Source organism: Lissotriton helveticus, chromosome 7 (assembly GCF_964261635.1).
Source record: "Lissotriton helveticus chromosome 7, aLisHel1.1, whole genome shotgun sequence".
In the NCBI taxonomy this organism is placed as follows: domain Eukaryota; kingdom Metazoa; phylum Chordata; class Amphibia; order Caudata; family Salamandridae; genus Lissotriton; species Lissotriton helveticus.
This window is the reverse complement of record NC_136068.1, coordinates 1855462572-1855490269: the sequence shown is the minus strand read 5'-3', so window position 1 is coordinate 1855490269 and position 27698 is coordinate 1855462572. Positions and strand designations below refer to the sequence as shown.

General features: G+C 45.2%; 1 protein-coding gene across 1 annotated transcript in view; it reads left to right on the top strand.

The window, feature by feature from the left end:
* Window positions 1-27698, top strand: part of LOC144769760 (uncharacterized) — a 58558-nt gene that overhangs the window by 19625 nt on the left and 11235 nt on the right. The gene's annotated exons all lie outside the window — the stretch shown is intronic.

The window sequence follows — 27698 nt, the reverse complement described above, 5'->3', positions numbered from 1 at the left end:
CGGCACACCATAAATGTGCAGGTGATTTGTAATGCCAAGTGTGTAATCACAGACGTGGTAGCAAAATTTCCAGGGAGTACCCATGACTCCTACATCTTTCAAAAGAGCGGAATTTATGCACGGTTGACGGCAGGGGAATTCGGTGAAGGATACCTCCTAGGTAAGACCCAGTGTCAGACCCCCATAACCTAAATAGCAGTGTATGCATGTGAGTAATGTTACCCCTTTTTCTTGTAGGCGACAGTGCATATGCCCTCCGCTCATTCATTCTCACCCCCTACCTCAACCCCTCAACACCCAGCCAAAGGAGGTATAACCGTGCGCACAAAAGCACAAGGAATGTAGTAGAACGGACCTTCGGCATCTGGAAAAGCAGGTCCAGATGCTTGCACAAGAGCGGAGGTGCAAGACAATATACCCCCATCACCTGCTGCTAGATAATTGCTGTCTGTGCAATGTTGCACAACCTTGCGGTCAAGAAGGGCACAGAGGTAGAGTTATCTGACTACGAGGACCCTGACGATGACATTGCTGTGCCACAAACACAACCTGCCGGAGTGTCTACACCAACTGATGGCAGGTTCAGACGTGAGGAGATAACAGACAACTATTTCTGAGTGAGTACAGATGCACAGACATGTCAATGGATGTGGAAAAAAAATAAATTTAATAATGTTGGCACAACATTACTGCACTGATGTGCAACAAATTAAACAATAACAGAATAGGTGGGGAATGTAAATTGTCCGGGTTGCCTCACCCACCCTGGCAGTCTTACTTCTTGCTGCGCTTAGCTGACCCACTTGGATGTGGCTCACCCCCTTCTGTGTGTCCGGCTGCCTCAGCGGAGCGCCTGCTGCTCCGGCGCGGCTCAGATACAGCACTGGCCGGGCTGCTGCGGCTGCTGGTGTCCCCAGCCTCGCCCACGTCCAGGGCAGGATTCACCATCGTGTTTGATATAATTAGTGCCTCCATGGCAGTGGTGATGCGGGCCATGCCCCTGGTCACCTCAGAAGTGTTCTGGGTGAGGCAGTCCTCCATGTTAGCCCCTCGGCGGCATAGCTGGGCGGTTGCTGCTGCAAGGCGGTTCATTGCCCGGTTTTGCACGCGGGCATCCCTGCGCCTACAGTGCTCGTGCTCTTCCATCTTACTGCATAGCTGGGTAATGGCAGTAGTCATGCGCCCCAGTCCAGTAGCTATTTCCTTGTTGCTCTCAACGAAACTCTTAAACCCCTTTGTCATCTCCCCCATGTGCAGGTTGTGCTGCCGCAATTGGCGCTGGCAAGCCAGCATCGACTTGGCCTGCATCCTTTGGATCCGGACCATACTCCCCTCCAGTCCGTGGAATACACTGCTCTCCCGTGCTGGTGAAGCAGGGCTGGATGTGCGTGGCCTGCGCCGATTGCTGCTGGCCTGCTGTGTGGGCTGGTGTGCCACGGGTGTTGCAGGGGTGGGTGCAGGAGCCTGAGCCGTTGCTCCCTCCATGATGTTCAATGGTGCAACGGTGATCCTCCTGGCAGGAGATGTGGCGGGTGCTGGGTGGGTCTGTGTGGGTGAAATTTCCGGTGAGAACTGCAATGGGGGCATTAGTGACAGTGTGGAAATGAGAGGGTATGTCCTGTGTCATCCTCATTGCACACGGCACTGCTGTTCTCCTCCTCCTCCTCCTGTGATGGTACAATGCTGCTTGGCCCTGCCACCGCACTGTCTGATGGTGCTGGAGCTGGAGCTTGTGTAGCCGCTGCTCCACTGCCTGATGGTGCCCCTAGGTATAAAGAAGCATTAGTGAACTGAGTGCAAATGTCTTACAGTCACTACAATAAAAGCATTGCACATTTCATTTTCAATACTCTGATTCATTTTCTAGGTGCATTTCATTTGAATGTGCACTGGCATTTGTTACTACTTAAGCTGACTACATGTATCATGATGCATTGCTCATGTATGTTGCTAGCAGTACTGGGCTGGGGTTTGGCTGTGCATTGGGGCTAAAGGGGAGGTGTCTGGTAGGGTGTGTCATGCTGCGCATGCTTCTTATTTTTTGATTTGGCTCTGGATGAGCTGTCCAGGTCCCCAACTCCCAGCACACTCTCGCTCTCAATTGTCGTGGACACAAGTTCCTCAAGGTCAGTGAGGGGTGGCGCCGGGTTCCTGCCTCCACCTGTTATTCCTGCCTGCTTGTGCAGCTCGGCCAGTTTCCTCTTGGTGAGGCTGCGAATGTCATAAAACCTCTTCTTGAGGTCGTCCAGGCTCCTGGGGGTGACACCAACTGCGTTCACCCTCCCACCGATTGCAATTCACAGGTTCCTCTTGGTGCTCTCTGGGACTGTGAGGGACAGCCTCCCAAACAGCTGCCTGTGGACCCTCACCACCTCCTCCACCAACACTTGCAGCTCCTTGGTGCTGAACTTGGCCTTGCGCTTGCGCTCATTCTTCTGGCTCTCAGAGCTGCTTGCAATTTCCACACAGTTCAGGATAGTGCTACCACTGCTGCTCACTGTGAATGCTCAGCTCAGGCTGCCTCTCCAGAAAGTTCTAATGAGTTGCACCTGCCTGGGTAGCCACTCCCTGCTAGGGTGGGGGAGGGTGCTTCCACCTCATTGGCTGTTGTCATTAGTTTCACTTTTACTTGCTCGCCGATTCGGTATTTACCGAATCGGTATTTGCCGATTCGACGAATACCGATTCGGTAAATACCGAATTGGTATTTACAATGCATTCCCATGGGCCATTTGGCCCACGGGGGAGTATTGCAATTACCGAATCGGTATTTGCCGATTCGGTAATCGCCGATTCGGTACTTACCGATTCGGCGAATACTGATTCGGTAGGTATCGAACCACGATACCGATTGTTACCGATTCGGTAATTTTCCGAAATTTTTTCCCTACATATCATTTTACGATTTCAATATACCGATTCGGTATGAATCGGTATTTTAAAATCGGTAAATGGGTTTTACCTACATCGGTCTCAAAACATTCGTACATAATGCTGCAATTCGGTATTAGGAAGTAATTCCCACAACATGCCCCTTCCAAATACAGACTCGTAAAGCCCAAATTGAAATTCTGCACCAAGTTACTGAATTGCAATTTGGGCTTCGTATATCAGAATAAGCGTTTTTGTTGTCTCACACGGCCAGATTCTGTGAATCGGGCTACCTGCGACTGCAAAAATGCTTCACACATCCAGCCCCAAGTTCTTTCAACTTTTGCATCACAACATTTTGGTTGATCAAAAACGTAAATATTGTGTCTGATTTTTCCATATGCCTTGTGTTAATCGTTCATACCTCTGTACATTAAGCTACACGCACATGTCATATAACCAAAAACCCATTACAAACAAAGCAAACCAATAACATACCCAAGGTGCACATTTATCTACATGCTGGTCAGTTAAAATAATCCAAACCCACTGGTTTGTATTTTATAGTCTTTCAGAGGAAGGTGGGATCAGTGTTTCTAAGTCTTGACAGTATCATCAGGCTGCTCCACTCTAGTAGTATGGCAGATGTTTTAGTTTGTAAAGCACCGAAGAAGGGAGCAGGCCGCTAACTGCAGTGCTGCAGGTGTGATTCCATTTTTAGGTTAAGCCTACCAGAGAGCACACACTCTCTAATTTCAAGAGACATATTGTGGGCTGAACAAGAATATACAGGGGCTCAAAGCCCGCCCATATTTTACCACTGGTTGATTTTACTTTCACTCTTATTTTCTAGCTTTCTACTGGATGGTTTTCCTTGTTTCAGCCTGTCCATCTTGTGTTTGTCGTACCCCTGAAGCATAACTTCTTTACCCTCTATTTGATTGGCTGGCTTATATGCTTCCTGTGCTTGGTTTTAGGGTGCTACATTTTTGTTTAAACACTTCAATATGGTACATATGTTTTCCAGCTGTCTCACTTGTGGGATTCCCTCTCTCAACATCTTTTTCCCAACCCGCACTAGTGTTGTCCTTTCTCGCCCATGTGCTTGTCCCCCGCGCTGTTCTCTTTCACACATGTTCGCTCCCTCTTCTTCCTCGCCCATTTTATTGATTCAACACCCACACCGTGTTGCTTCACAACCCATCCCCTCCTCAACCCAATCTTCTGTTTATTTCTTTAAAAGAGAGAGCTTTTTGCATTACGTTTGAAAAGACTGTTACCGCATTAAGTGTTGTTTTAATTTACCAATCCATCTTGTATCATTAAATAAAGCAAATTCCTGTGTCTCTGATGAACTAATGCGTGCACCTACAAACTGAGGCACCATCCGTGTCGTTGGGCCTTTTTCCTTTTTTTTTTTTAGCCATACTATACACTATACTATACACAATGGCTAAAACATTGGCAAAGCCAGTCTTACAGATGAAACATCTTGGCTTCTCCAATGCTTATTTACACTTCAGGTCAGTTAGGTAGCCTCCTCCGTTGATCGCTGTGCCATGAAGGGGAAATTTGCTGGAGCAAATCCCCTCACAGCTCTGCAGGATTGCTGAGGGTGCACCATGTTTAAAGTTCAAACTCTCAAAGTGGGAGGTTGCCTCACATTTCTGACACATATAGAAATATTTAGTGATGGTTGACCAGCCCTAAATAGGGGCGGGGGGCAATTGTCAGTGTGCCTGAGTCACCGGCAATCATCAGTGAATGTACTCAGGCAGTAACCAAGTGGTTTGCCACCCCTAAATGGGGTTGGTAAACCCTGGAATTGTAGAGGCCAAACTCTAAATGGGCACACTGTCTTTCAATTCAATTCAATTAAAAGCTCTTTATTCGGTTATCATAAAAATAACCATAAAAGCACAGTACAGTTGACAAAGTATAAAAACTCCATTATAGTGCAAAATTATGTCATAGCTGCATTGTACAAATATTGAATACTTAGATAAAACAGATCACATAATCATGGATTTACGGTAATTAAAGACATTACAAAAAAAAAGCTGTAACAGCAGCAATGATATATACTTCATCCAGACATTGCAAAGCCAATAGTGCAGGGCGACATTGGCTCAAGCCACATTTCTGCAATACAGGGATGATCCATCTCCTTCTCGGTATGACATAGTATCAACAGAAAAATAATATGTGAATAGTTGACTGAGTGACATCATCACATGGGCAACTATATAAATCTTTGAACCAATCATTTAGTTCTGGAAAACTTAGGGATCTATAAAGGATATTCAGTCTGAAAAGTGTCACAGGAACCGGTCATAATCACCAATAGTTAAAGAAATGTATGGCTGTGTACTGGATGTCAGAAGTGTAAGTTGATGTTTTTGGACACTTGATTTTTTCATTTAGTTTAAAACTCTAATGTTAACCAAATAACCTATACAGCTAGCTTTACAACGTTTCCTAGACACATTAAACATAGTATATGGCTCAGTGAAATATTCTCTATGACCAAGTTTAATTAAGAACATTTTAACATATTCTAGCCATCTGATGTGTTTGGCCCCATCCAGCTCTAAAGCATCAGTTAAAATGTGACGGTTAAAAGCAATTTCATCTGTGGTCCAAATTCTGTGCCATAAGAGAACAGGCTCAATCTTAATCAGGTCTTCCAGGTATTGCATGCCCAGTTTCGAATGACAAATATCATTTGAGGTACTATCCGGAACAGCCAGGAGAAACTTAAAAAACTAATTTTCCGCAAACTGCAGGGCATTTACCGCAGCGTGGCCGTAGAGTCTAGCTCCATATGTGGCTAGTGCCACACACTTAGCATTATAGATCCGAAGCATTTCCACAGGAGGGCTTCTACCTAATTTACGACTAAAGTTCATGAGTGCCATCAGCAACTTGGTAAACAACAGCCATCTAGTTTTAACTGCTTGTGTACAGGATCCTGACCAGTCAAATAAAATCCCCAGATAGGAGAATGTTTTAGTACACTCAATGGGATTTGAATCTATAAAAAGGGTGTTGGTCTTCTTAATGGAGCCCGCCCCACAGTTCATTGTAAAAGTTGTAGAACAATTAAACCTAAGCCCCAGATTTGACATAAAGTTAGAGAAAGAGTTAACAACCCTTTGTAAACCGAGCGGCGTGCGGGCCATTAAAAACCGCACCATCCGCGTTTAGGAGTGCAGGGATAGGGCGCTTGGCGGCTGTCGGCAGATCCCTACACTCCTTAACTAAAATAGTTTCTAGATTGTTAATATATAGTGTGAAGAGGAACGGAGCAGGGATGCAGCCTTGCCTGACTCCCCTCAACACATTAAAGTGCCTTGTGCATTCGCCGCCTATCCCGTACCGAACCTTCGCCCTAGCCCCTGAATAGAGCTGCCTCAGAAAAGTAATTCTTAAAACATCCATGCCCATGCTCTCTAAAATCTGACACAGTCGAACGCCGCCGTTAAATCAACACTGTCTTTCAATTACGTAAAGCTCCAGGGGCGGTTCCTCCACATGGGCGGAGGAGCGTCACCCCACTGTTTTCTCAGAGTGCGAGAAACTGAAACATAAAATGGTATTTTAAATACCGTTTTTTACTTCTGCTTCTGGCACTGCGAGAAAGCAGAAGGCAGGATTTGGTTGGGGGCAGGTGGGTGGGCGGGCCCATTGTTGTGGGGGCTGACTGTTTGGTCGGCCTCAGGGCCGACCAAACCAGTCATGCACACTCTGCATTTTCTCTATGTAGGATGCATGCAGCCTACATAGAGAAAATGGCCTTCCCATAGATGCCTGTGTGGTCGGCCCCCTAGCCAATCACAATGCTACCATCACAGCTTTGTGATTGGTTTAGGGGAGGGGAGGGATCCTGCCTGCTACATGTTTGGAGAGGAGAGAGGAGATGCAACGCAACGCGGGACCGGAGGAGATGCTAAGTTTAATATTTTTAACAGGGCTGAAAAGGGGAGCAGCCCCTCTGTGTTTAAAAGCCACTGCAGATAAAGTTTATTCTACAGTCTTTTTTAAACTAAGGATTGGTGGCCGGAGGAACTGGGAGAAGCTCCTCACCCCAAAAATTGGGTAAAAAATCTGGGTGTGCTAATTGATTCTAAACTATCCATGGAGGAGCATGTGAAAACTCTATCTGGTAAATGTTTCGGATTAATCTGCATGCTAAAGAAGATTTTCCCCTGGATTCCACTCTCCACTAGAAAGGTTCTGTTACCGGCACTCTTAGTCAGCAGGCTTGACTATGGAAATGTCCTGCTGGTAGGGATGAGGGAAGATCTATTCTCCAAACTTCAAGTCATGCAAAATATGGCGGCTCGCCTAGCTCTCAATAACCCTGCATGCACCCCCTCCTCCCCACTACTGAATGAGTTGCATTGGCTACCAATGAGGAAAGGAGCAGTTTTAAAGCTCCTTTGTCTGGTTTTCAAAGCCTTGGTTGGTCTAGGACCAGAATATCTAAGGAAAAAATTAATATGGTATACCCCATCCCGTCAGCTAAGATCTAGTGGCCATAAGTTCCTCCAAATTCCAAGAATTAAAAAGGCTAGGATGGGTGGACGTGCTTTCTCTCATGTTGCCCCTAAATATTGGAACACACTACCAGAAGACCTGCGGATCTGTTCTACATTCATGGCCTTTAAGAAAAAATTAAAAACATGGTTATTTTAGTGTATTGACTCTGTATATCGCTGTCTGCATCCCAGGCGCCGAGAGATCCCTTTGGGGATGATTCGTGCACTATATAAATCATAATAATAATAATTATAAAAACTTAGAGGGACTGCTCCCTCATCCACGCTTGTTAAAACCACTGCACAGAAAGGCACCCTTTCATACTTATGTGAGGGCACTGAGTGGTATGCACTGCAGTACATATCCCTTGGTGCCCTTACATAAGTATGTAAGGATACTGAGTGGTATGCACTGGAATGGACACCTCTCAGTGCCCTTAAAGACTTATGTAAGGGCACGGGGGTATGCACTGCACTCCAGTACAGCGCATATCATCTCATTGCCCTTACATTGGTATGTAAGAGCACTTATATGTAAGGGCACGTAGGTGTATAAACTGGGGTGGATAGTTGTGTGAAGGCAGAGAGGGGAATGCACTCCTCTACACTTCAGTGCATACTTCTTGGCACCTCACATAAGTATGTCAGGGCACCGAGAGGTATGCACTGCACATTGCTGTGCCTACTCTGCCCCTATGCAGAATTCAGTGGAATTGCGCTGAATTCAACTGGTATGACAGCAAAATATAACAGGTATCTGTTGGAAACACACTAATTATAATTCTACTTTTTCTGTAAGTGTTGTTCTTTGCTATGGCATTAGGTGTGTTTCAATGCCAGGTATGGCAATAATCCATTGGTGTGAACAAGTATTTGTAAAGCCTATAGGTCTAACCCTTGATCAGGATCTGCAGACAGAGGCACCATGCAGGCAGCTTCGCAGGCATTCACACGCACACACACAAATCATTAACCCACGCTGATATGAAGCAGAAATGCACAACTCCTACATGCATTAATAACCATAAAACAGCAAAATAATTCAAATTTACCCAGATCAACATACATAAAGGCAGACATGCGCACACGCAATCCTTCGAGACTCATACTGCCAAACCTTGGTAGACAAATATCATGCTGTCAACACACACACATATTTATTTACATACTAGTAACTTATAGAGGGACAATACAAAGATATAAAACATAGGCCACTGAAATTATGTGGCCCCAAATTATGTGACATGCACTTGGCCTACTGCGCTTTTTGTTTTGCTTGTCTCTCTCTCAGGTATACACCCTTGTCAAGTGTAAGTCTGCCTCCCATCCTCAGGGGTTAATGTCAGATGAGTATCAAGGTTTAGGAGCAGATTACCCTAAATTCATTTCTTAGCATTCAGTTCATATTTCATGTTATAGTCTCACCACATTGCAGGCCTCAGAGGTCAATATTGGCAGTGGTCTTTAGCACACGTCTTGCTTTACTCCCATCTCTGGGGGTGCTGCGCCTACTGGAAGCATTGTGGACCAAAGCAGAATGACAGCGAGAACTGACGACTAGCATCCTTGCAGGCAGGTTTCAACTCCGCTGAGCAGAGGACCTAATTCTGGGTCACAGGTGAGTTGCAGTTAGTGGGTCACTGAGGTCAGAGGTTACAGCAGTGTGAGGGCAGCCACCGCAAGAGTCACAAGTCCAGCAGCACAGCACCCCTCCCCTCGGGTGGAGTCTTTGAACAGTGGTAGCAGAGGAAATAAGGCTTTAGTCGATTGACATTGAATACCCCCTGGGTTCTTATATGATACCTCTACCCAACAAGTAATTTACCTCAGATACTTTCTGCACTACTTTGTATGGCCACACTGTTTATTCTCCAAAGCTTTGGAACAAGTGGGCTTCAGCACCAATACTTCCTACCCATTCTTGTATCTAGTAAGTATTGCTTTCTAGTTTAACTAGTGCTGCATCAGCTCATGCTAGCCTGAAAGTTTTTCTGTGCTTGTAAATGTGTAAATGTAAATGTGTGTGTGTTGGACTTGTAAAGCGCACGGCTGCCAGTAAGCGTTCCGGCGCTGGAGACCGCTGGGGAACCCGTCCTGGCTTTCCCTGTCAGATGGTCCCTTTCTGGGTATCTCCAAGGTGAAACCAGGCATCCTCGGCGTCTGTGGGGGGCCGTTGTAGAGATGAGGCAAGCTTAATGCCCAGAGTTGCCGACTGTGATCCCTGGTTAGAGTAGGCACCGAGACGAGAATTGTCGAGTCCGCTGACCCTGGTCCACGACCCGGCCGCGTTGGGAATTGAACCCTGGTCCCGGGCCGTTCTCTGCTTCTGAGTCTGCCGCCTCTAACCAGTGAGCCACACCACTCCATTTGCTTGACCTATGTATTGCATCAACTTCCTAAGGCCAATCACATAGTCCACCGTACCCTTCTGAGGTGAATCAGAAGTTATTTTTCACCCTTCTCTAATCAAAGTGAGCAGGCCATGCACTGGGTGACCAAACAGAAGTTCAAAGGACCTGAAACCTACTCCCTTTTCTGGAATCCCCCAGTAAGTGAATAAGATCCATGGCAGGAGAGGGTCCCTCTCCTTCCAAAGGTTTACTGCCAGAGTTCCTTCTTTTAAGGGTCTTCTTTAAGAGGTCTCAACTAACCCATAGGTTTGTGTTTGGTGAGCTTTGGCACTGACCTTGACTCCAACACCTGGTCTGTTTTGGTTATCTCATTCTCCTCTTCATCTGGAGCAGGGACAAAGAAAACCTTAACCAGTGCCTTCTCACAGTCCTCCACAATCCGCATAATACCTTGCTGTGGTCTCTGCAAATCGAGAATGGTTCCAGTCTATCCCTGAGACGGACAGGCAGCCTGTGCTCTCTTCAAAACAATGATGTTGTCCAAGATATGTAGGCCTCTGTTCTTGGAACTAAACCAGGGGCAATCAAATAATTGACCAAGAGACCTTACTTCTCTCTCACCCCAACATCAACAATGAATGACCTGCAAATTGATTTCCACCAAAACTCTGGCAGTCAGATATTCCATGCCATCTCCTCTGGCTAATATGCCTCTGCCATTGGCACCAGGAAGAATATCTTTAGCTTTGGGAAACTTCCTCTCAACCATAGTTCTATAAGGTTGTGCATCTCTCAGGGCAGGAACCTTCCTCCTGTTGATACCAGCTCCTAATATAAAAACCCCGCTGTCTTTTGCTGTGTGTGCCTCAATGCATCTTGGTATCTTTCCCAAATGTCTGTAGCCATTAGGTTGAGTGCAACACAATCCTTAAGGTGCCTTTTACCAACAATCTGTACACTCACTAATATGTGTGCAGGTGATACAGGGTCTGTCACCAGACTGGAAAAATATCTATTTAGCTGGAATGCTTCCTGACGGTGTTAGGTACTCTAAAATCGGACTCTTCATCTGACCCTTGTCTGCCCAATGTGTGTGCGCTATGTGCACCTGTAATTAACCCTCTAGTAAATAAGGTATTAAATTCTACTTTAGAGGCAACTAGAGTTCCGAATTCGTGAAAGCCTTTACTAAAGAAACCCTCAGCACGTCCTGGGACTTTGTCAAATTACAGACCAATATCTTTGCTCCTAGCATTTTTCTAGATACTGGAAAAGCATGTTAATCTTCAACTCTCCAGGAACCTTTAATCCAACAATTTGCTCAACCCCAGCCAGTCTGGGTACCCCACTATAGTGGACACTGCTCTCTTCAGGTTAGCAAATACATCAAAAGCACATTGGATGGAGTAGGAAAGGCGGTGCTGAAAATGATAGACTTATCAGCAGCCTTTGACGCTGTTCCCCCTTTCAGCCTCATTGAGCGCTTGCAGTCAGTTAGAATAGTGGGTGAGGCCCTGAACTGGGTTTCTTCATTTTTAGAGGGACACTGGCAGCACATCTGGATTCCATCCCATTAATCAGAGCCTGCTGAGTTGACAGTGGGAGTGCCCCAGGGTTCCCCTCTGAGCCCTACATTATTTAATTTATATCTTTCCCCTCTTTCACAGTTAGTGGTAGCCCTAGGTGCCAATGTTATGTCATATGATGATGACACCAAGCTACTGTTCTCATATGGCAAGGGTGAACAGCTCCCTGGGAACCTGATTGAAATCTATCTAAAGGCAGTCTTTCATTGGATGGCAATACATCTACTTAAGTGTATTGCTGAGAAGATAGCAATTCTCTTTTTTGGAGACTTCCCACTAAACAGCTGGCAGGCCTCTTGCCCCTGGCTCTCAGGATGGCAAAGTGAGGAACTTGGGGGTGGAATTTGATGACCATCTGTCATTTAAGCCACAAATAAAATCCGTGGTGGGTACATGCTTCAGGGTTTTTCACACACTGAAAACGTTCTTACACTTACTGTCTCTCTAAGCAAAAAGACAGCCATTCAGGCTCTCATTACATCAAGACTAGATTATGGTAATTTGCTTTTCCTGGGCCTGCTAGAATACCTCCTAGAGTGATTACAGATGGTGCAGAATGCGGCAGCCTGCCTCTTTTTGAAACTGCCGATGAGGTGCATATGCATTGCCGTGAGGGAAACAGCCACCCAGAACTTCAGTCCCAAGCAGTCAGTGGGGATGCAACGCTTCTTCCTGAGCCTAGTGCCGCAATAAAGCTGCCCGCGGGCTCCCGCAGAGTTTGATAGCCCAGGGAAGAACACCAAGCATTGCCATGAGGGGTACGGCCACTCAGAACTTCAGTCCCCAGCAGCGAGTGGTGCTACGACGATTCTTTCTGCGCCGGAGGCGCGATAATGCTGCCGCCGGGCTCCCGGGGTGCAGGACGCACACAGGTGAAGCCCGGGCCAAGCCGGGCCCGTCTGTACCCGTACGCGGCCGGACAAGGCTGTGCTGGGCCCCCTCTCTTGGCTTTGCCTTATTTTGTATTACTCTCAAGCTCCCTGGATGGTTTGGTCCAACGAGGCTGCATCTTGATAAAGCACAGGAAAAATCAAGGTTGGACTTTCCGCTGCCATAGCCAGGGTACCCCGGGGACTAAATTGTAAGTGATTACAGTCTCTTTTTTTTTCTTGCTGTTTCTGCTTTTATTCATGCCTGTCTGATTCCCCTCAAGTATTGTCTTGGGATATAAAGTTTGGTGGGGTCTCATCTGCATTTAAAGGGAACTAGGGTTCCCCTCTAAGCAAATAGCAAAGACAGTTGGCAATGGGGAAGCAGACAACCACCGCTCTATGCCATGCACCCCCGCGGCTTGTATCCCCCTCTCTACTTCAGACATTCATTGATAGAATGCGCCAAAGGGCAATAGGTGTTGTGGCCACTGAGATCGAACTTACTGAACGTAGACTGTCTCTAACCCCGGATCTCCCACAGATCAGCACTATCCTGGTCTCCCCTATCACACTAAATGGCCTAGCCAGATCATCCGAAACCACAAAACTGACATCGACACCAGGATTGGACATTGGCTCAATCCCCAAAGTGGTCACTAGAAGGAGGGGAGACAACAAGGGCACAGCAAAGCCCACTAATTCAAAGAAGCCCACTATGACATCTATGGGTCTACTCAGGTGACAGGTCAGACCTGACTGTGCCTAAGGGGCCTCTCCAGCACACAGATATGATGCCACCTGCCTGGGTAGCACCCAGGTTGAAATCTCTACTAGGTCAAATTCGAGCCATTGTCAGGGAGGAACATGCCCAGGTATCTGCCCGCCTGGACCACATCTCTATTACATGCACCTGTTCGGCCGGGACACCACCTAAACCCTCTACATCAGCAAGGGTGTCCAGCAAGGCGACGGTAGACCTCACAGATCCCAGAACAACTGAGAACAGAGTGAAGTCCATCTCACCTTGCGGGGTCCCAAAAGTCTACTCGGAGGCTCAAACCACACAGTGTGAGAAGGTACACAAAGCCGAGGTCAGTGCACCCATAAATGAGGGTACCTCTGGGACCACTTCTGACAAAGGAGGGATGAAGAGTCTGAGAGGCAGGGATGGACCTGCCAAAAATACACCTCCCACCAGCCCCTACTCCATATGTCATCTTTCTTACAGGTGTTCCACCTCTAAATGACTGCCAGAATGAAACCCACCTTGAGTTAAAAAATAAATGCTTACACGTGCATGCTAGATGTTGGAATGAAGGTATGCGGTAATCTGGTTCTAAGCATTTATTTAATACAGCCCCACAGGGAGTACGCTTCAGTTAGGCTCAGGGGAGAAAATCCGGACAGTTTGGAACAGGGGCAGAGGAGAGGTGGCATTGGAATGTTGGGACAGCCAATGGGAGGGGGTGTACACAAGGATGCTCTCGCGCAGGAGAGTAAAGGCAGTAACTGTCACCGGCTGGTAGTAGCGCGTGACAAGCAAACATGTTAATTACAACACATCTTCCTCTCTTGTATTTAACAAACAAAGTCATCAAAACGTTTGGTTCTGTTGATTATTCTACCAAACCTTCCTATGGGACAGAGGTGGACTGATGCAACCTCAGTGTCTCAATGGGAATCACTATTGGTCCTACCAAACCGGCCCCTAAAGTGCTGACTGTCACATGCGACATCGGAGTCAGAATGTGAATCACTCTCGCCACTCCGATCAAGCTCAGGAGTACGCAAGTTGATATCCTCAAGCTGGTCCGATGAGCGACACTCTGTGGAGTCAGTGGTGAATTGAGGAGTGTGATTTAGTACATCTTCACTAGTGGAACAACCTCTAACTAGGGGAATCAACATTATCACCGTAATCCACCCACAAGATCTTTACCAGTACTGCTGGATTGGCTCAAGCCTGAATCATCTCTGGTGGTTCTAAAGGACAGATAATGGTTGAGCTCACTCCAGTGGAATGACATTTAGCTAATCAGTTCAAGTGCCAAACTTTCCCATCGCTGAGTCTGGCAGCGTTGTTGTATAATTTGCTGATGTGCAGGGGGGACGTGAATATACTTTCTCCCTACCTAGTTTTCCTTTCCATGCAAACTTTGACAAGATCACCTATCTTGAAGGAGTGTTCTTTGACAGCATGTCTGGAGTCATACCAGTCTTTGTAGCTCATCTGTGCTTTTTCTATGCTGTTCCTGATGGTTTCAGGTGACCATTTGATTTGTTTGGAGGCTGACATCCAGCCTAAGTCTTTGCTCAAGGGTTGTCTGCTTCTCATCAGGACAAAGGGTGCTAAGTTGGTGCTGGCACATGGGGAAATTCTAAATGCCCATATGAGTTAGAAAATTTCTTCTTCCCAGTTGAGATTTGCATTCCGGGATAGTTGTACATGTCCTTTAATGACTCGGTTGAAAGGTTCAACAAGGCCATTACCTTCAGGATGATAGAGTGAAGTGGTGAGGTGTGTAATACAATTTCTCTCTAAGAACGATTTAAATGTTACAGATGAGAACTGAGGGCCGTTGTCGGTGAGCAAGAATTTGGGTAATCCCTCACTCAGGAATAGCTTGTCAAGAAAAGAAATGACTGAAGAACTGTCGGTGCATGAAACAATTTTGATTTCAGGCCATTATGAAAAGTGATCCAAGGCAACCAGGACATACTTGATAACTCCATCATGACCTTCAATGGGTCTGGTGATGTCCAAGCCAATCCTTTCCCATGGCATTGTTGGTGGCTTGATGGGAGACAGAGGGACTCTTGAAGTTTTCAGACTCTTGTCTGAGTCATTGCAATCCACACAAACTCTGATTAGGATTTCTATCTGCTTGTCGATTCCAGGCCACCAATAGTTGCATCTGACTCTTTGTTTGGTCTTTGAGATACCTAAATGACCTATATGGCATAAGTTGAGTGTTTTGTTTCTGGGACTGAATGGGGCTATAGCTTTGCCAACTCTGTTTCCCCATTTTCCAGTCTAAGTTCATTCCTTATTTCCCAGTAGGCTTTGGTATTTTCATCCAGACGCTTTTTCTCGGGCCAGGAACCCTTGATGTATTTACACACTGTAAGTAGGGTGGGGTCTCTTGACATGTGTCATTCCATTCTTCTGACGATATTCCATCAAGATCTGAGTCGAGTAGCAAAGCTACTTTCTCACCATCCTCTTGCTCGTTCATGACTTCCTCATGGGGTAGGGGTAACGTGCTTAGGAAATCAGCTACTTTGTTCCTGACCCCAGGCCAGTATTCGACCGTATAGTCCAGCAGTTTGACAGACATTTTGCTGAGTCTGGGGGAAGCATTCTGCAGACCGGATGCCGAGAGGATCTTGATCAATGGTTTGTGGTCAGTGTGCAGACGTATGTTGAAACCCCATATGTATGCCCTGAAATAATTTAGAGCCCAGGAACAGGCAAGCATCTCGCGTTCGATCACCGAGTACCTTTCTTCTGCTGAGGTGAGTGATCTTGACGCGAATGCTATGACCCATTTATTGTTCGCAGCGCCCTTTTGAGCTAGCACAGCTCTGAGTCACTTGTTGCTGACATCGGTTGTTCCGATAATTTCTGCTTTGGAGTCAAAACCTTTCGAGAAAAGGTGCATTGATGATTTCCTTTTTAATGGAACAAAAGGTGTTCTGACAATCAGTAGGCCATTCAAATTTACTTTTGTTCTTGAGTAGTTGCCTTAAATTGTATGTCTTCTCAGAGAAGTTACGAATAAACTTGGAATAGTACTTGGTTAGACCCAGAAAGGCCCTAACATCCTCTTTGCTAGAGGGGAAGGGAGCTTTCAGAATGGCATCAACTAAACCTTGCTTTGGTTTGATACCCTCATGACTAATCATGTGACCCAGGTACACAACCTTATTTTGAGAACATTTGCATTTTTCTAATTCAACTGTTAAACCATGCAATTTCAAGTTTTCTAGAACTTGCTTGAGTTGTGTGTCATGTTCCATTTGGCCGCTGCCCATGACCAAGAACCTTACCCCAGCAATTCCCTCAAAGATGGATGACATACAGGGGAGAACATCCGGACAGTTGGGAACAGGGGCAGAGGAGAGGTAGCATTGGAATGTTGGGACAGCCAATGGGAGGGGATGTACACAAGGATGCTCTCGAGCAGGAGAGTATAGGCAGTAACTGTCATGCGCTGGCAGTAGCGCGTGACAAGCAAACATGTTAATTACAACACTAGACACTGTTTTTTTAATTACGCACATGCTGGTGAAATACTCCTGACACGTAGAGTGTGTTGGTTGGGAAGTAGACCCAACATATTAGGGGGGACAGTGTCAATTTTAGAAATCCCAGTATTGTTTAAAATCTATTGCTTCTGAGCCATTGTTTTCCATCTATGGGTTCTGCTATCAGACTTTCCCCGCTCCACAACTTCTATGCACCAGCATCCATCTATGATGTTAGGGACAATTCTAGACATAGACAAGACGCCTGGTGTCAGACAAGGATAATGACAGGCCAGGGTCACCCCCAAATGCATACCCATGTTTTCAACTTGCCCCTGGCAAACAGATACGGGGCCCTAGAAGAGGTCGATTGACATTCGGCGGAGGGGCCATCTTGGTTGTCTTATGGGAGGGATCATATAGGGGAAAGGGCCCTGGAACCAAGGAAGAAACCACATATTCCCCCAGAAAACAATCCCATTATAACCATTATAAATGCTCACACTGGGTTAAGTGCCCCCCTGGAACTCCCCAAAGACTGAATGGCCACTCCTAGTCTCCAATCTCCTATCATCACTAAGGACATACAACCTGTCAATACTGTACATCCTTATGCCCCAAACCACCCTTGCAAAAACAGGGTACAATCTGGTAACACTTTGCTAATCTCTGATTCCCTGAATAAACTACAAGTAGCGACTATAGACACCGCAGTGACATTAGACTTTGCGGTTCACTGAAAGAATCAAGAGGATGGGGACCCCACAGTCATTAGTAGTGTATAGAAAGAGCTTAAGATTGTGTCCTGGAATGTGGCAGGTATTAAAAATAAACTTGACTACCCTGACTGGGGGGCGGGGGAGGGAGGGTTGTAAAAATGTGTGATATCTGCATGTTTCAGGAAACCTGGGCAGTGGAGAATTCAACTCGTAAGGGTTTTGCTTCATTTCATATTCCTTTTGTGACCAAGGGACGAGGCAGACCCTCTGGTGGGCTCTGATCATGGGTTGGGAGTCATCTAGGATGTAAGATTACCCTAGTGATGCACATTTACCCTGACATACTGTGCCTTGTACGGACGTTCAATGCAGAGTTGGTAAACACCCTACTTAACATATACTCAAGGGCGATCAAGATTGACCAAGAGTGACCAATCATCTTGACAATACTTTAGTGGTGGTGGGAGGCGATCTAAACTGCCAATTTGAACCACTGAAAGATCTAACAGGTGTACCCGTATTAGAGGAGGACGAATTGTGGGCCATCCCCGAGACAATATTCCCCCAATTGGGCCTGGACACCACTCGCACTCCAGATTATGGCGCTTACCCTGAAGTATTCCCTGTGAGCCTGCAACGGTCACTTTGGATCAGATTCCCTAGGGAACCATACCTTCAACAGAGTGGGACACTCCTCTATTCTGGACTATATCCTTCTGGAAACTAGGCTTTGGCCTCGGGCTAATGACTTCACTGTTGTCCGCGACATGATAGTGACTACAACGCCGTAATACTTGTACTTAATCTCCCATCCACTGGTAAAAAATCTGCAAATATATCTGCTGCTGATCATAGACTGACCCTGACAAACAACAGGCGGAAAGTTAGGTGGGCCTGGGTAGAAAAATAACACAGGAAAATGGCTCTCCTATTTGATGCCATTATTCCCAATATTGAGGTCATATTAGAGATAGTGAAGCTTGGAGATCTCGCCGCCTCTCTTGATGAGGTTGCAATGATTAATGAATCCACAGTCACTAAGCTGGAGGAGATGTTTTGGACCACGTGCACCAGGGGCCACCAAAAAGGCATTAATAGAGGCTATAAAAACAAAGTGCAATCTCACAGTGAAAACATCCAAGTATCACTATAAATCCACTATTGCAGTTGCTAAATACACTTGGGAAAAAAGACCAGCGGGACAACCTAAAACTGGCTCTAGAATCCAAAGACATGAAATCATTCTGGAGCATTGTATCTACTGGTAGTAAAAATGGCCAAGCGGCCCTTGGGCCAAATATCGTGGCTGAGTGTTGGAGAGAGCATTTCATAACCCTCTATGCCCCACAAGATGACCCAGAGAGAAACTAGACTCTAGTATCTCAGATTCCCTCTGTATCTGAAATAGTCATTCCTGAGATAGCCGTGTCAGAAGTCTGTAAAGCCTTTAACAAAATAGCACCTGGTAAGGCTGCCGGCCTGGATAAGATCCCAGGGGACCTGTATCGGGCTGAACCTAAGATCTGGGGCCCTTTCTTTTGGGGGATCTTCAACGCCATCCTGCAGGGAATGGCCCTTCCCGCAACCTGGTTATGTGCTGAGATCATCCCGGTATACAAGAAGGAACCTGCATTATCACTGGCAAATTACAGACCGATCAGCATGATCGATGTCTCACAGAAAGTTTTCGCCAGGATTCTCCTATATCATCTGCAATCCGGGCTGGAGGAACATAAGTTCCTGACTCCTCTGCAGGCAGGTTTTAGGGAGAAAACATCAACAATAGACCAGATTTTCACGCTCCAGCTCCTCTATTGGAAAACCATCTGGAGGGGGGCAGCCTGTACCTGGTTTTTGTTGACCTGAAGAGTGCTTTCGACTTGGTACCCAGAGATGCTCTATGTAGGGTTCTAAGTGAGCTGGGACTTCCCCCCTACCTTTTAGACATATTGAGAAGGCTACACAACTGAAACTACGCCCAAATTAGATATGGGAAAAATGGGGAACTGATGCAGCCCATCCCTGTAAACAGGGGAGTTAGACAGGGATGTGCGCTTGCCCTAACCCTGTTCTGTATTTACAGCAATAGTTTTGTAGATGCGCTGAGAGTCTGTAAGGATATAGACGCTCCTAAAACCGTGCAAAAGCTATTTCCTGCCATGACATTTGCAGACGATACCCTTCTCTTTTCAAAGTCTCCAATGGGCATCCAAAGAATTTTAGATGGGTTTTATGAGTTTTGTAGGATTAGAGGATTAGAGATCAACATAAAAAAACAAATACATGATCTTCAACCCTCGCAAATTTACACGACCCAACCCGAGTATGAACGGCACGCCTCTGGAGCAGGTCTCTGTATTCGACTATTTGGATCTAACTTTTACCGAAAACATGAGCTGGGGTCCCAAATCAGTAAATGTAATCTCAAACTGACACAAACTACAGGCGGTTTGGCCAAGTTCTTCAGAAAGTCCTTCCATAAACCTGTGAGCCTGGTCATGGAGATCTATAAAACCCAGGCTAGGAGGGCCACCCTATACCGGACAGAACTATGGGGGCACTCTAACCAAAGGCTTATGGTCCCTACTGAGAACAAATTCCTCAGACAATTATTCAGACTACTGATAATTTCTCCTTTCGTTCCACTGCGCATGGACCTTGGGGTGTGAATCTATTGCTGAGGAAATTGGCTGCAGGTCACTACTTTTTGGACGGCGCCTCTGGGTAACTGGTGGAGTACAGATTGGAGCTACTGGAAATCCAGAGACTCCCCGGCTCAGGAATGTTGCCTTGGCTCCTATTTATTAGGGAAGGTCTTTATGCAATAGGACTAAAAGATCTATGGGACAACCCTGACATTGCATGCTTGAGAATATCACGTAAACTCTCAAGTTCTAGCTTTGGAGCGGTATAACCGCTAAACTTTGTGCAGGATCCACCAACGGTTCCCTTACACAACACTTTTTGGATGTGAAAGACACATGCAAGTTGGAGGCATGCCTTGACGGAATCCGCCTGGTTTTAGGCAGGAAACTTTATGTGCAGTTTTGTCACAACTGTCTCTCACTGTGTGCTCTGACGTGAAAATGGTTGGGTGGCAATCCAAGTGGGTGCCCAGCCTACAACATGTGTGTTGAGTCTGAACTCAACACACATGTTGCCCCGGTTATTGCACAATTAGAACAAGATGGTTGGTACAGCTATGTAAAAACTTGGGCACAACACATTGCAAGGAAGCATTTAGACTTTTGAAATATAATACTGATTCCCATATAGTTTATGTGGTCTCACGTTTTTTAAATTCCCTGAGGAATTCCCTCAATATGCAAAACCAAGGACTGGATTATGACTGACTCTCCTACCATCTTCTTATTCTAAACGCAATTTCCTAGATGAATTGTTTTAACTCTTTTTAACTTTTTATCTGTTTTAATTTGCTTGTACATATCTGTGATTGCTCTTTTATGGCGAACAACCGAAATAAAGAAATATTGGTATGGTATGGTATGGTATGATATGGAATATATCCCCACATTTTCGAGCTCTGCGCTGGCTTCTGATTTGGAAAATTACTATGTACAAGTTGCTGGTGATGTAAAATGGGGCCTTATATCAATCTGGGGTTGTGTGCCTCAGAGCCAGGCTCAGCTTTCCTTCTCCTACCTGAAATCTGAGATCTGCCAATAAAGTATTGGCAGTAATTCCTAAAATGTGGAAGACTAGAACGGGAGGTATATCCATGAATTTTCTGGGTGTCACTGCATGGAACAAGCTCCAATTAGAATTGCGTGCCATCTCCAATCAACCAGCCATTATATTTTTAACCGGGTTTGAACAATGGTTACCTAACTTCTTACCTTTCGTTACTTCATCGGGACACTCTGTTGAGTAGCTGTGTGCATTATAAGTTTAATTTCATTCATTCCGTCTTAGAGGAGGGTGGTTTAAAAGCAGTCCCCAGAGGAAGCAATTGAGGCTAGGATGTGGCCAACCTGAGCATCTAGGACAGGTGCACTTGTCTTCTTAGTGTATTGATTAGCTACTAACCCACAGGGCGATTTACCTATAATGACTGTAGTGTACGATCAGAAAATCAAAAGACAGTCCATCAAATTTGAGTTTATATCCCCATCCGAAATAAATCTATTGGAGGAACATGTTTCGGATATCTACCACTTATCATTTTATTTTTGTTTCCCACATATAACTTTGGAACATATACATTGTGCTAGTAGTCTTTTTACAGTCCGGTTTATTTAAGGAAGTCTCATTTACCCTATCAGAAGGATGTATTTTGACTTCTATAAAAAGTGAAATGATTTCCTTGGAACTGTGTAACTTACACATTAAGAAAAGTTGACTGAAGCTCTGCCTTTAGGCATTCTAAAGATAAAAGGATATGAAACAATTGCAATCCTTCCCCTTGAAATCAAATCCCAACTGTCGGTCCTGGAGTTTCAGAAAGCTCTGAAAACATGGCTTTTCCCAAAGGCCTACCCGTAGTATTGTTATCTGGTTAATTTTGATTTTGTTTGGTAGGCGCCTTGATGCCTTTGGGCTCAGTAGCGCATTACAAGACCTACTTCATTTCATTTCATTTCATTTCATTTCATTTCACATGCCCCCATTGTATTTTTAGATGCATCCAAACTGGTAGGTCACTGCTTGAATAATCAAAATAAATCTGCAGGATTAAAGCCTTATCTACTTTCATTTCTAGGTCTTTATCCGTGAAACACAATGTGTAATTCTTAACATTATTACCTTGTACTGTACATCCTTGGACTACTGTCACATACACAAAGGTTACACACACAACTTGGACATAAAGAGACAGTCACTCTGTACATCTTACATTTATTGAACTGGAATAATCCCCTAATCCCTTGCTGGATTTTGTCCCTATCGCTTATCTTGATGTGCAGTTTAGTCCTATAAGTACCAGACTGTCTGTTCTGGTCTCCAGTGGAAGGACACCAGCTCCTCCCGCTCCTTGCTGCTATTCCTGAGACAGTGCTAGCTGTTTAACCAACATGAGTATCCTTCTCTTTTCAGCGCTGCTGGTCCTGGCATCAGCCAAGGCATCCCCTGGTGGTAAGTGCTCTGTCCCCAAGTCTGTCCAGAGACTATTTCTTGGAGGACAACATTTGATGAGCAAAAAGGACCCTCGCTATGAAAAATTAATAGAATTCATGTGATCAGTGGTGAAACCAGAAACTCCCTCCCTTGGGCAGCCATTCCAACCCCCACCTCCTGCATATTTAGGCTGTCTACTCTTTCTCATGAATGCCTCTGTAGTTATGAATCAATATGAAGCGCAGCTGCCACTCTTAAGGGCGTACAAAGTTCACAGTGAAATCAATTCTTAAACATCTGGTCACCTTCTTAAGTGTTGATTGGTAACTGATAATACCTCATTGACAGTCACAGTGATGAAAATGGCAGACCTTGACACAAAGAATAGGTGTGGCTCAGTAGTCATACAGTGACTGTAGTTATAGATATGTAGATGTTCTTGTTCAAGATTAGTGTTGGAAGGTAGAGGGTAGGCAGCTGTTTCTCTATACACAAGAACACATTCTGCATGTGTCAAATGGCATTTGTTTGATGGCCGTGAGTTTTGGTGCTGTAGATTAGGAGCATTATAGTCTCCCATGATGTATCTCCTGGTGTGTCTGTATTAAAGAATTGTGGTTTTGAAACAAAGGCCCCAGTGTAAGAGGAAGCATAACAAGTATTCCATGTCAGCCCCATTGCCTTCTAAGCATTCTTGAAGCCTAATCAAGACTTTCCACTTACTTCCACATCTTTAACACATTAATGATACATGTGTACACTGTCTCAATGTTAACTGCAGCCACAAATTAGTCATCATTTATAACACTACAGGTACATGTGCAACAGACACCAATCCACCCTCTCCCTCAGTAGCCTCACCTTCTCATTATGAAAGGTGGACCTGCATTTACTACTCACATTCCATCAGGCTTCCTCACTGCTGTTAGCCTTTTGAGCATGCAGCCTGAAATCCATTCTATCTGTGTCCCAAATACAGTCTGCAGGCAAGCTGACCCACACATCCCATGCAACTAGTGTTAGTCAGTGATGTTTTGGTGGATGTTTATGATTTTGAAGATGCAAGGTCTTTCAGCATTTGTTTTATGCAAAATGTAACATTCACCCCTTAAATGGTTGGCTTCCACATTGTTCTCAGCAATGGTTGTGTTTGAGGAGGCATCAACCTACACTTTGCCCATTACCTCTTTCATCAGTTTCTCCAATTAATTAGATTTAAACGTATTTTGCCTAAATCCATGTCAGTTTTCAATGCTGTACCTGAATCCCTTTGCTTCCTAGCCACCACTTCTTTCTTTAGTTATCTAGCCAGTGCTGATGCTTTTCTCTAACCAGTCTCCTTTTCACCACCTCCGCAGCCTCCCTCTGGTGCCCCCAGTATCATATGCGCAGCTGCTACAACATCCCAAACCCTTCCAACCAGTGTCTCGGCCAGTCTCCCACTAGCCACTACATCAGCGTCTTACCCAGTGCCATCCAGTATTTCTCACAAGTTTCCTACCCCTCATCTCTCAACCTGCATCCCTGTCTCTCAATATTCACAATGCTTCCTTAGCCTCCCTCCAGTACCCCCCACCTAGTGCTTTCTCTGCCTTCCCTCAGTTTATTTATTTATTTATTTTATGTAATTTGTAGAGCGCACAGCTACCCCCGAAGGGGTGTCCCGGCGCTAGAACCTGATCATCCAGGGGAGAAGAAGGAGCATGGAGAGGGAACAGTAAAATAAAATCAGAGTCCAGAGAAGAGCCAAGTTTTGAGTTTGGCCCGAAAGATGGATTCGGAGGGGCAGAATCTAAGATCGATAGGCAGAGCGTTCCACAGTTTTGCCGCAATGACACTGAACCCTCTGCCACCCATTCTAGAGAGTCTAAAACGGGGAGAGACCAGGAGGCGGAGGTCATTGGATCTCAAGGATCTGATGGAACGGGATATTGAGACACGTTTTTTCAGATAGTTGGGTCCGAGGTCATTAATGGCTCGATAGGTAAGGGTAAGGATCTTGAACTGAATACGGCTGGCCACTGGTAGCCAGTGAAGTTCTTTGCGATAAGCGGATACTGATTGACGGTAGGGAATGTTACCAATCAATCTGGCCGACGCATTCTGGACAATCTGAACTCGATCTAGCAGATATTGGGGGGCACCAGCATAGAGGCTGTTTGCATAGTCCAAATGGGATGTGATGAGGGCATGGGTAACAGTACGGCGGGAATCCAGAGGGAGATAGGGGAGTATCTTTTTGATCATGCGCAACTTCAGGAAGCAGGCAGAGGTCACTTTGTTGACCTGAGTTTTGCATGAGAGGGAGTCGTCAAACTGAAAACCCAGGTTACGAGCAGAGTGAACGGGAGAGGGAGCGGGATCAAGTGCCGTGGGCCACCACCAGGAGGAGGGGATGGGGACTTTCTGGTTGAAAAACAGCACCTCTGTCTTGTTTGCATTGAGTCTAAGGTGGTTGTCAGTCATCCAGATACTGATGTTGTTAAGGCACTGGCGGAAGTTGGTGAATGCGGAGTCCGAGTGGTCTCTGAAGGAGAATACCAGCTGAGTATCGTCAGCATAGGAGACCACCCTGACTCCGTAGGACTCCACAACATTGGCCAGTGGGGCAAGATAGGCGTTAAAAAACAGGGGGCTGAGGGCGGAGCCCTGTGGTACACCGCAAGACAGGGGTTTTTCCTCCGATTTAAAAGGCCGCAGCAAAACTCTCTGACTTCTTCCTGAAAGGAAGGACTCGATCCAGCTAAAGGCCGTGCCGCCAATGCCTAACTGTTTGAGTCGGTCAAGGAGGATGGGGTGGGAGACCGTATCGAATGCAGCGGACAGGTCGAGGAGGACCAGCATGGCCTCCTTGCCCCTGTCCACGCATTCCCGAATAGTTTCGGATACTTCCAGCAATGCCGTCTCAGTGCTGAATCCCGCCCTAAATCCGGATTGTGAGTCGTGTAGAAGAGAGTGGTTTTCCAGGTATTCCGTGAGTTGCAACTGCACGGCTTTTTCCAGGACCTTTGCAGGTTTAGGGAGAAGGGAGATAGGGCGGTAGTTGGCGAAGACCGAGGGGTCAGCATCAGCCTTTTTTAGAATAGGGATCACCAAGGCCTCTTTCCAAGTGGTAGGGAAGAAGCCGTGGTGAAGGGAGGCGTTCCAGATGGAAAGGAGGGAGCAGGCAAGCGAGGGTGCCAGCTTCCCCATGAGTTTCGCAGGGACGCCTAATGTCCCTGCGAACCCACCTAATGTCTCACTAGTAACCTACCCACTTCACTGTCACACCTGCAGAGAATGTAGTGTACCTCCTATGTCTTATATAGCTCCCACTCAGTGATTGGCTTTTCAGCCTCCTTGGCACTGCCTGCTTCACCTGAGTGACCGGTGCACAATTGTGTGTGTGTGTGAAAAATAATTTGAAAAGGCATTTTCACCCATCACAGCTGGCATGCAGCTGTCATTAGGCTATACATTAGGTTGATTTACCTCATTAGCACACTTCATTCACCATTCCACTATTAGGAGCATAATTACTGTTAACTGCTGTGGGTGTTTTAGGGTGCACAACACTGTCTCTTATGCCTCAAACTCCTCTGTGTTGGCTTTATGTGGTTTGTTCTCACCTGCCATTGGATGGTTTGTTAGAAACAACAATCATTCAAGGCCACTTGAACAACCTAATGGGACTGGAGTTCAAGAAGGGCAGAGGGTGCTTTGTTTTCTTTATTACTGTTACAATTGCAGTATGGACACCAAGAAGACTCTTCTACAACTCTTATTGGCATAAATAAGCAGAATAATAATGTGTGAACAGCTATATTTGTGTCCGTTTTTTAGTTGTGATTCTACAGTGCCATATTCAGATGGTGCTTACCAGTTTTGGGTTCAGGAAAGGGCAGTATTAATATGTAGTGAGAGGTATAGGGTCCAGGGATGAGTAGTGCTAATGTATATATTTGTAATATATATATATATGTTACAATAGTTTTTAATTTGATGTGTAGTTGTGGTTTGCGTTGTTATAGAAACTGTGATTGTTGTGAATGAGAGTGCATTGTAAGTGTAGTCGTTGTGGTATATACATGGAAAATGTACTGTGTGGTGATGGTGTTCTTTATAGTAACCCATATTCTAAATGGTAATATACAACTGCAATGCATCCAAAACAAAGGATCAGCACTACAACAAAGTAATATAGAGTATATAGAATGAGCTAAGCTCCAATAAGGTAAATTATAAAGCATTATTGTATCAACACATTAAAACAGTAGTGTATAGCGATGTTAAAGGGTGTTAAGGTTCTGGTGTGGGTTGCGTTTATGGATAGTTAAGGATTTCTCTGGTTCATTGATGGGCAGAGTGAAGGAGTAGTAAGTAGTTTTAAGCCTCTGGGACAGGTTTGGCTAAGGGGTGGTAGGAGATCTTTAGGGTTTAAGGAAGAGTGGGCTAAAGGGGTAGTTCATTCAGAGTTTGTAGGGTCCAGGGATGAGTGGTAATAATGTGTGACCAATACTTTTTAGGTTTAATGGATGGGTAGTGTATTAGAGTAGTAAGGGTTTTTAGAGTTCAGGGATGGTAGTGCTAGGGGGTAATAAAGAGTTTCAGGTGTTGGTAGCATTAAAGTGTTTATCAGGTTTATTGAAGGAACATGCTAAGGAGTAGTAAGGTTTTTTCTGTTCTTGGAAGGGTAGTGTTTTTGGTTACTAAGGTTATGTGACAGTTAAGAGATTTATAATGTTCACGAGTAGTGAACATTTATTTAATAATTTTATATATATATTATATATCATTGTAAACTTTCAATCAATAGCCAGACTTACTCGGTGCCAGTTGGATCCGGTGCAGGGCGCTGATGAAGGAAATTGGTCCGAAATGCATTCGCCGCCACCGGTTTGAAATCTGCTGCATTAAAGTCTTTCCAACCCATCCCCCTGGGGTCCTGCTTCCTACTTTCAGACGGAATTCATTTTCATATATATATATATATATATATATATATATATATATATATATATATATATATATATATATATATATATATATATATATATATATATATATATATATATATTCAAACCAGGATTCCTTCCGCGGAAGGCAGTAACGGAGTCGCAGTCAAACCACACAATATGGCAAGGAGATTACTTTTAAGGTTGTTTATTTATATCCATAGGGTGCCAAAACAAAACAAAAAACCAACGCGTTTCGACAGCATCCGCTGTCTTGTTCACGGTCCGTTGTTAAATGTAATTGTGGTGAATGGGAATAAATTGTAGGTATAGTTGTTGTGCCAGTGTGGTAAGTGTAATACAAGATGTTGGTGTTTGTCGTTTTCTCCTTTACTCAAATATCAAAGGATTTGTAAAACTTTTAACTGCAGCTGCAGCCACCTGGCATTTGTTTTTTGTTTGTCCCTTCTCTAAGCTCCTGTAAAGTGATCTTTATATCC